The 11,134-nt window shown below is 38.8% G+C and overlaps 1 pseudogene; it reads left to right on the forward strand.

Annotated features, from left to right (window-relative positions):
- Positions 1-779: 779 nt before the first annotated feature.
- Positions 780-1,949, forward strand: LOC123607097 (annotated as a pseudogene).
- Positions 1,950-11,134: the final 9,185 nt, after the last annotated feature.

Raw genomic sequence — 11,134 nt, forward strand, 5'->3', positions numbered from 1 at the left:
GTGTAGCCTATGTGGGACTCAATCACACGACTCTGGGATCATAACCAGAGCGAATATCAAGAGTCCGACACTCAATCAATTGAGCCACCCGGGTGCTCTTTTTCTTTCATTTTTTTTAGTATCAAGGGATTTTATAATAACTTTGGAGAAATGTCAGTAATTTATGACTATAATTCTGTAATGTCTTATTTTAGAATATAAAAACTTCACTGTATTCTAAGCTAAGCTTTTAAACTTTAAAGTTAAATTATATTGTTCTCTCTCATGCCACAACCCCTGACAGGATGGTTGCACACATGAAATAGAAAAAGACACTTGGTCTTTCCACACAGGCATCCCTTTTGTACCCTAAAAGGATGAGTTGGTTTGTGTAACCTGCCTAACTGACTTCTTAATGGGAGAAGCAAAGTTCCATTCTGAATATAAATGGGGAGGGAGTCTTCCACTGAGATGCCCCAAAGACAGATTTTGTGTTCCTTGCTGCATTGCTCTTATGAGGAATAGCTACCAGCAGCAGCAGCTCAGAATTCTCATTGTAAACTACAATATTTTGTTTACCCTTCTGTAGGCTTCTTAGCTACAAAAAAGTAAGAGTAAGAAGCTCCAGGAAATCCTGGAAAGTACTTGGGCATTCCCCAAGTATTGCAAGAGAACTTCAGGCTTTCTATAGACTTTGAATAGGCTTCTCTAGAAGGGCCTTCTATAGAGTTCTGGGAGTGCAGCAGTCACTCATGGTAGGGGACCCTGGGGCACCAGAGGAGGGGTGTGTGTGAGGGAAAATGGGGGCCCTATAGGGAAGCAGCTGGATTACCTCCTAATGCTGTGGATTTTGTTTCCTGATATCCCAGGGCTTAGAAACCAAGATGGCAGAGATTCACAGTTGAGACTTCTCTTAGTGGGTAAGATCGGAGCAGGGAAAAGTGCCATGGGCAACAGCACCCTTGGAGAGAAAGTGTTTCCTTCTAGCATTGCCACAACCTCTGCCACCAAGACCTGTAAGAAAGGGAGCAGCAGGTGGCAGGTAAGAGAAATTGTGTCGTGGATACACCAGGCATTTTTGACACCGAGGCACAGGATGCTGACACCTGCAAAGAGTTTACTCGCTACGTCTTCCTGACCTCCCCAGGACCTCACACCCTGCCCCTGATGGGACAGCTGGTCCCGTACATGCAGGAAGAGCACAAGGCCATTGAAAAGATTCAGTAAATATTTGGACTCAGAGCTAGGAGATACATGATTCTCTTTTTCACCTGGAAAGATGACTTGGATGGCATCAATTTCCATGATTACTTAGAGGAAGCACCCGAAGGCATCCAAGAGCTGGAGGGATAGTTCCGTGATCACTACTGCGTGTACAAGAATGGTGCAACAGAAGCTGAGCAGGAGGCCCAGAGAAGCCAACTGCTGGCCCTGGTCTAGCGCATTGTGGCCTAGAATGAAGGACAATGCTACACTAAGAAGATGTACCAAAAGGCCAAAGAGGAGATTCAGAAACAAATCCAAGAGATGCAAGAATTTTATGGAGCACAGCTAGAGAGAGAGTGCAGGTAAGAGAGGAGTTTGAAGAAAAAATCAGGAAGCTGGAGGATAAACTGGAGCGGCAGAAATGAAAGGAACAAATGGAGAGAGAATTGGCAGGGAAAGAGGCTTTCTATGCCCTAAAGCAGCAGAACGCCAGATATGAAGGTGAGACTCATTGCAGAAACCTTGAATTGATCATGGAAGCACTGCAGATAGTTTTTCCTGTTTTCTCTCACCTGTTTATGTAAGATTTACCTGAATGAAAAGATCTCTCTATTTCCTGCATATTTCCCACTGGCCCTGCCCACTGTCTGCCACCCCCCCACCCAGCCCCCGCACCCCTGAACTCATTCACCAACCTTGGAGCACTCTCGCTTCTGTCTCTCAGACTCTCAGGACTAAGGGGTATAATCAGATTCACTGTTGGAGATTGGTAGATGTTTGATTGACTTAACAGGGGAGGGACGAATACTCAATTTGTGGAACTCCAGAGTAGAAGGTATAAAGGTGGCCCCGAACTTTGTCTATTTATCCCAAGTAAAATCTAGTTTCTTTCTAGATTGGTAGATCTTCTCCCTCTGTTGCTTCTACTCACTTATTTTTCCTTTAGGACACAGTGATCACCTTCCCCCTATGATTTGTTAGAAAGATTTGTTCTTTGTGTTGGGTAATCTATTGGTGGAGATGCTTATAGAATTCTTTCCAGATGAATGGAAATTTATGTAGTAACAGTTTTACAGAAGGATTCAAATTGTTCCTTATCAGCTGCCTACTGAAGGACAAAGAGTTGTTTAGAAAATAGACCTCTCAAAACTCAACTAAGTGAAATGCCAGAAAGAGCAGTTGAAAGACGGAGATTCAACGCAGAAGAGAACAACTGTTTGCTGTATTCAGATGTATGTATAGCAACTCTTTGACTGACCTCAATGCAATATATTTGCTGAATAACCAGTTCTCTTCTTTTCATGTGAAACTAACTGTTGCCACTTCACCTCCATCCCCTCAGACCTTCATTACTTACACCCCCTCCCAGTTGAATTGTTTGCTTGTTATTAAAATAAAAATTTTCTCTTCTCTCATATTTCTGTAAAATTGGAGTCCACTTTTTCTTGGAAAATACCTTTGCTATTTTTTATTACTTAATTTAAAATTAGTTCATTATTTATTTTGAGAGAAAGAGAGAGAGAGCATGAACAGGGGAGAGGCAGAGAGAGAAAAAAATCCCAAGCAGACTCCACACATCAGTGCAGAACCCGATGCAGGGCCCAAACCTACGAACTGTGAGATCATGACCTGAGCCGAAACCAAGAGTCAGATGCTCAATGGACTGAGCCACTCATGTGACCCCCTTTGTTACTTCTTCTAAGAACACTGAATTTTACTTTTTGGTAAAAGTTCAAGATTATTTTGGAGCTAGTTTTGGTTTACCCTCTGCACATCTTTCCTCCTTTTCCTTGGAAATTCCCAGCCACATTCTCAACCCCTCTGCCAGTCAAACACTACCTTTTCCTTGGATTCATTAATTATTCACTGATATATATTATGTGTAACCAAGGCTTCAGAGACCTTTCTGGTTTTCCTGGAGCAAAAATTGTCTTTAATATATGTATAACAATAAGAGGTGTCTTTATCCCTTTTCTACTTTTCTCCTGGGTACTTCTCACATTATCCATTCTAAGGTTTCCAAAGCACATTTCCATGTTCTACCAATAAATCCCGGTGTAGACTGAACTTTTAATTAATCTCAAGCATTAGAGAAACACAACACAAAGAAGCTCACAATCCTTTTAGAAATAGTCACTTAGGAGAAGGGGCCAAGATGGCAGAGTTTTGGAAGTTTTCTGCTTCTCTCATCCCTGAATTTCAGCTAGATCAGCACCAAAGCATTTTTAACACCTAGAAAATGCATCTGAGGATTAACACAACAATCTTCATAACTTGAGCCACAGAACTTCACAGGTATGCAGCATGGAGAGGTGAACTGGTGGAGAGAGAAGGCTCAGATGTTAAGGAACTATTTTTGCTTGTGGAAAGAGGATTGAGACAGCGGGGAGAGTACAGGAAAAAATTCTTCCTGAAAGCAGCTGGAGAGAAAGAGAAAGAGTGGAAACACACATAAGGGACTGAACAAGAAAGAGAGAAAGGAGAAAGAAGAAAGTTCAATGCCACTCTATAAACAGGGGAGCACAGAGTTGGAAATTATACAGCTCAACACCTGGTGGTGTTCTGGTGGGAAGGGCAAATCCCCAGGAATAGACAGCAAGGTCCAAGGGTGAGGGGTCTCTGGCCACATGGGGAGAGGTGGTTCCCCAGTTAAGAGGACATTTGGTAGAGGCTATGCAGCTTCTCCACAGGCAAAGGTCCCAGCAGACCCTAGAGAACAGCCATTTGTTGGTGTTGAGCAAGGGTGTTAGGAAGCAGTGAAACCTGATGCCAGATGTGTGGTGTGATTTACCATAATCTCTTAGATGCTGCTGCTACAAGATTGCGTGAATTTTTTCTGGGAATGTTGGCATCTGGCCATAGTCTCTGGGCTTCAGCAGCAACATGGTCATGCAAATTTTCCTGGGGGCAAGGGCGGCCAGCACCCAAACAAGTCTTGGCAAGACACTCCCTGAGGGGGTCAGAGTGGGTCCAAGCCACAGGGCCCTCAGAAATGAGGGGTTTGGAATCACAGCCTCATCTGAGATAAAATTCAGAAGGGAGGTACTACCTGGCAGGCTGATGACTTGGTTCTGGATAGTGTAGAGGCAGGGAGTGGACAGAAGCCAGGGACAAAGGAGGGGTGCATGATTGCAGTCAGTGAGAGCACAGAGTTCTGATGCTAGAGACTGGGTAGGTAGGTGATACCATTTACACCTCTCCCGCCCATGTGCATTCATGGATACAGGTGCCACAATGATCTACCCCAGTAATCTAAGCAGTGCCATCTAGTATAAACGGAGCCATCACACCAAACCCTATCCAATTGTGCCAACCAAGCTCTAGAGGTACATGAGTCCACCACTTTAGTTTACAGACTATCGATTTCTCCATAGTTTGACTTCTAGTGGAAACTGGATATAATTTCATTCATATTTCATTCTGTTCGCTAGTCCATCCATTCATTCTTTTTTCTTCTTCTTTTCTTATACTTGAATATAGAAAGAGAAAAAATTTATTTTTATTTTCTGATTTTATAAAAAATATTTTTCTTTAAATTATATCTACTGTAGTTTTTTACTTTCTTGTAAAATTTTTTATTCCATTTTACTTTCAGCATTTCACTCTATTCTATTTTATTGTATTCGTTTTTTTAATTATCAAACATTTTCTTTTTATTCCCTTTTCCCCCCTTTCTTTCCCTTTTTTCTCTATTCTATCAAGTTTCTTTCAACAACCAGACCAGAACACACCTAGGATCTAGAATCTTTTATTTCATTTTTTGTGTGTTGTTTTAAATTTTTAACTTTTAATCTTTATTTTTTTATTATTTCTTTTTCATCCAAAATGAAGAAGTGAAGGAATTCACTCCAAAAGAAAGAACAGGAGGAAAAGCTTCATACAAATAACCAAAATGTTTCAACCAGAATTTAGAGTCTGGATAATATAAATATTATCTGGGATTGAAAAAGCATACAATCCCTTTCCATGGAGATTAAAAAAAAAAAAAAAGTAAAATTTGTCAGCACAAAATTAAAAATGCTAGACCTGAGATGCAATCTCAAATGGATGCCAAGGTGGCAAGGATGGATGAAGCAGAGCAGCGAATTAATGATGCAGAGAACAAACCTATGGAGAATAATGATTCAGGAAAAAAAGAGGGAAACTAAGGCAAAAGAGCATGATATAAGATTTAGAGAACTCAGTGACTCATTAAAAAGGAATCGCATCTGAATAATAGGGGTCCCAGAAAATGAAGAGAGATAAAACAGAGAAGAAAGTTTATGTGAGGAAATCATAGCAGAAAACTTTTCTACCATGAGGAAAGACACAGACATCAAAATCCAGGAAACACAGAGAACTCCCATTAGATTCAACAAAAACCAACTATCAACAAGTCGCTTCATAGTCAAATTCACAAAATAAACAGACAAGAAAAGAATTATGAAAGCAGTAAGGGAAAAAGTCCTTAACCTACAAGGGAAGCCAGATCAGGTTCTCAGCAGATCTATCAGAAATTGGCAGGCCAGAAAAGAGTGGCAGGATATACTCAAAGTGCTGAATTGGAAAAATATGCAGCTGAAAATTCGTTATCCAGCAAGGTTGTCATTCAAATTAGAAGGAGAGATAAAGTCTTTCCCAGACAAAGGAAATCTAAAGAAGTTTGTGACCAATAACCAGCCTAGAAAAAAATTTTGAGGACTCTCTTAGGGAAGAAAAGATGAACCAAGACAAAAAAAGACCAAAAGCAATAAAGACTAGAAAGGACCATAGAAATCCACCGGAGACTCAAACTCTACAGGCAACACAATGGTAATAAATTCATATCTTTCAGTACTCACTCTAAATGTTGATGGACTAAGTTCTGCAATCAAAAGACATTGGGTAACAGAATCGGTAAGAAAACAAGATCCATCTATTGGCTGTTTAGAAGAGACCCATTTTAGACTGAAAGACACTTTCAGATTGAAAGTAAAGGGATGGAGAAATCATGCTAATGGTCGCCAAAAGAAAGTCAGAGTAGCCATACTTAGACAATTTAGATTTTAAAATAAAAACTATAACAAGAGATAAGGAAAGGCATTATATTTTAATTAAGGGGTCTCTCCCCCAAGAAGACCTAACAATTGTAAACGTTTATGACCCAACATGTAAGAACCTAAATATATAAATCAATAAATCACAAACATAAACTCATTGACAATAATACCATAATAGTAGGGGACTTCAACACCCCACTTACAACAATGGACAGATCATTTAAGTAGAAAATTAACAAGGAAACAATGGCTTTGGATGACACATTGGACCAGATACACTTAACAAATATATTCAGAACATTTCATCATAAAGCAGCGTTCTTCTCAAGTGCACATGGAACAATCTCCAGAATAAATCACATAGTGGGACACAGCAAGTACAAAAATATCAAGATCATATCACATATGATCACATATTTTCAGACCACAGCACTATGAAACTCAAAATCAACCACAAGGAAAAATTTGGAAAGACAACACATAGTTGGAGAGTAAAGAACATCCTACTAAAGAATGAATGGGATAACCGAGAAGTTAAAGAGAAAAATTAAAAAGTACATGGAAGCCAATGAAAATGATAACACTACAGCCCAGATCCTCTGGGATGCAACAAAGGCGATCATAAGGGGAGAATATAGCAATCCAGGCCTTCTTAATGAAGGAAGAAAGGTCTCAGAAACACAACCTAACCTTACACCATAAAATACCCAGGAATAAACCTAACCAAAGAGGTAAAAATCTATACACAGAAAGCTTATGAAAGACATTGAAGAAGACACACAAAAAAAGAAAAATATTGCATGCTCATGGATTGGAAGAACAAATATTATTAAAATGTCGATACTACCCAAAGCAATCTACATATCCAACGCAATCTGTATCAAAATAACACCAGAATTCTTCACAGAGCTTATAATATTATATATAACATTAAACAGAGCTAGAACAAACAATCCTAAAATTTTATGGAACCAGAAAAGACCTCGAGTAGCCAAAACAATCCTGAAAAAGAAAACCAAAGCTGGAGACATCACTACTGCAGCCTTCAAGATGTATTGCAAAGCATTGATCACCATGACAGTATGGTACTGGCACAGAAACAGACCCTTATATCAGTGGAACAGAATAGACGACCCAGAAATGGACCCATAAACATATGGCCAACTAGAATATGGCAGAAAAGAATATCCAATGGAATAAAGATAGTCTCTTCAGCAAATGGTGTTCGGAAAACTGGACATGCAGAAGAATGAATCTGGACCTCTTTCTTTCTTTTTCTTTCTTTCTTTCTTTCTTTCTTTTTTTCTTTCTTTCTTTTTAAATTTTTTTTATGTTTATTTATTTTTGACAGAGAGAGAGAGAGAGCATGAGCAGGGAGGGGCAGAGAGAGAGGGAGACACAGAATCTGAAACAGGCTCCAGGCTCTGAGCTGTCAGCACAGAGCCCGACGCGGGGTTCAAACTCACAGACCGCGAGATCATGACCTGAGCCGAAGTAGGACACTCAACCGACTGAACCACCCAGTTGCCCCTCATCTGGACCACTTTCTTATACCATACACAAAATAAACTCAAAATGGATGAAAGACCTAAACATAAGACAGGAAGCCATCAAAATCCTAGAGGAGAAAGCAGGAAAAACCTCTTTGATCCTGGTCACAGGAACTTCCTACTCAACATGTCTTAGCAAAACTACAAGGCAATTGATGGAATGGGAGAAGATATTTGCAAATTACATCTCAAATAAAGGGTTAGATTCCAAAATCTATAAAGAACTTATCAAACTCAACACCCCAAAAAAACAAATAATCCAGTGAAGAAATGGGCAAAAGACATGACTAGACGCTTTTCAAAAAACACGTCCAGATAGCTAACAGACACATGAAAAAATGCTGAACATCACTCATCATCAGGGAAATACAAATCAAAATCACAATGAGATACCACCTCACACCGGTCACACTGGCTAAAATTAACAACTCAGGCAATGACAGATGTTGGCGAGGATGTGGAGAAAGGGGAACACTTTGGCACTGCTGGTGGGAATGCAAACTGGTGCAGCCACTCTGGAAAACAGTATGGAGGTTCCTCAAAATATTAAAAATGAACTCAATAAAAATTAAAAATATGACTTATAATGAAAGGATTAATAGTAGAAACAGAAAAACTGATGACTCATTTGTTGGAAATATCATTTAAGGACTTTACAATAACAATTATAAATGTGTTAACGATTTATATAAAAATAAATATAATGGGTTAAGGATCTCAGGAGAGAAATATAATCTGTAAAATAGAATTAAATCTGGAACTAGAAAATAAAGTATCTAAAATTAAAAAAAAAAAACATCTTAAATGCATGGACCTACAAGCATATGGGACATTGATGAAAGGATCTGAAAACTTGAAGACAGGTTAAGAGAAATTATTGAGACTGAAGCACAAAAAGTAAAGAAAATATTGAAAAAAACAAATGAATGTGGCACTCATGGTCAGTGGAATAATAATAAGCACTCTCGTATTCTCAATTCGAACCCAAGAAGGAAGAAAATATTGAAAAAAAACCCCAAATGAATGTAGCGCTCATGTCAATGGACTAATAATAACTACTCTCATATATTCAGTTTGAACCCAAGAATAGAAGAATGAAAACTTGAGTGCATAATGACCACAAATAAAAAAAAAACTGATGAAAAACCTTAACTTTGAAATCCAAAAATCATGATCAACTTTAAGGAGGAAATACAAAGAGAGACAACTCAGGCACTTTATAGTAAAAATACTGAAAAACCAAAGAAAACAAAAAATTTTTAATCAACCAGAGGAGGGGAAAAGACATTATATATAGGGGACCAATATAAGAATGACAGCTGCTTTCTTATCAGAAAGAATGTGAGCCAGAAAACATTGGAATATGTTTGAAAAGCTGAAGAGAAAGAAAAGATCAGCCTAGACTTCTTTATTCAGCAAAACTCTCTCTCAAGCATAAAGATTAAAAAATACATTTGAAGACAATGAAAACCAGAATTTGTCTCACTAGGGCTTGCGTAAACAAAATGTTAAATAAATTCTTCAGGCCAAAACAGAATGATGCTAGAAAAAACTTGGATCAACAGGAAAGAACAAAGTTTCCTGGAAATTTAAAATATGAAGGAAATATGAAAAGGCTACTATTTTGATGATTGCTTAGTTTCTTAAAAATGAAACGGACTAAGGATGCCTGGGTGGCTCAGTTGGTTAAGCATCCAACTCTTGGTTTTGGCTCAGGTCATGATCTCACAGTTCGTGAGTTCGAGCCATGAGTTGGCCTCTGTGCTGACAGCTTGGAGCTTGGAGCTTGCTTCAGATTCCGTGTCTCCCTCTCTGCCCCTCCCCCACTCACGTTTTCTCTCTCTCTCTCTCTCTCTCTCTCTCCAAAAATAAAATGAACATTAAAAAAAATGAAATACCCTGAGAACAGCATTGCCCATTTTTCTCCCAGGGCAGAAGGCAGGCAGAGTCCTTGATAAATACTACATATGGTGGTTCATACAATAGGAGAATGATACATGCAACACATTCCCTTCTCTCGAGTTTTAACAGTTCATATCTATTCATCAATTCATTAACATTCATTGATTGTTTTACTTCAGGGTAGATTTTATACCATAATACTACAATGAGAGTCTAGGGACGCCTGGGTGGCTCAGTCAATTGAGCGACTGACTTTTGATTTTGGCTCAGGTCATGATCACACCATGGGTGGGCTGAGGACCCATATCGGGCTCTACACTGACAGCTTGGAGCCTGCTTGGGATTCTCTCTCTCCCTCTCTTTCTGCCCCTCCCCTGCTTGTGCTCACTCTCCCTTTCCTCCGTTTCAAAGTAAATAAACAAACAAAACAACAACAAAAGAGTACACTGAGAATTTAGAGATAAGTAAAACAAAGTCCCTTTGGAGACTGGCTTCACTCACTCAGCATAAAAACTTTGAGAATCATCCATGTGGTGTGTGTCCATAGCTTGTCTTCTTTAATTGCTGACTAGGATTCCATCTTATGGATGCACCACAGTTTATCACTTCTTTTTTATTTAGTCTTATGCCCATAATTGATTGCTCTTATCTCATTGCATTGGCTAAGATGTCTATCACGATGTTGAATAGTAAAGGATGGACATGGCTTGCTTTGTTCCTAAATATATCTTCAGTGATTCCCAGTTAAGTAAGTGAGATATTGGATTACAGTAGTATACAATTTGTATTTGTGTGTGTATAAATATTTTAAACAAGTATTCTCCACTTTTTATAAAAGTTTTTAAAATTTATTTTGAGAAAGAGAGAGAGAGAGGAAGAGCGAGCATGTGTGAGCAGGGGAGTGGCAGAGAGAGGAAGAGAGAATCCCAAGCAGGCTCCACACTGTCCCAAAGAGTCAGATGCGCTACTCAATCCCAAGAACTGTGAGATCATGACCTGAGCTGAAATTGAGTCAGACGTTTAGACCAACTGACCCACCCAGGTGCCCCTGTCCACTCTTTTCTTGAGTGAATAGCTATTATATTATTTATCATGAATAGCTGTTAAATTTTGTCAAAGGCTTTCACAAATCATCTATGGAAATAACCTTATGATTATTTTTCCTTAAGTCTATTGATAAGTCAATGACATTAATAGATTTTCCAATAACGAATCAATTTTTCATTTATGTTTAAGAATGTGGTGTTGGAGTCTATTTACTAGTATTTTATTTGGTATTTTTGTTTTGATACTCATGAGAGATATTGGTTTATAGTTTCATCTTTTTATATGGTCTTTATCAAGCTTAGGTATCAATGCTATATTTCTTTTGAAAGAGCAGTTAGGGGAATTTCCGTTCATTTCCAATGTTCTGCAACAATTTAAAGAGCACTGGGACATCTGGATGTTGAAGGTTCAGAAGAATTCCCATGCAAAACC

Source organism: Leopardus geoffroyi, chromosome A2 (genome assembly GCF_018350155.1).
Source record: "Leopardus geoffroyi isolate Oge1 chromosome A2, O.geoffroyi_Oge1_pat1.0, whole genome shotgun sequence".
Classification (NCBI taxonomy): Eukaryota; Metazoa; Chordata; class Mammalia; order Carnivora; family Felidae; genus Leopardus; species Leopardus geoffroyi.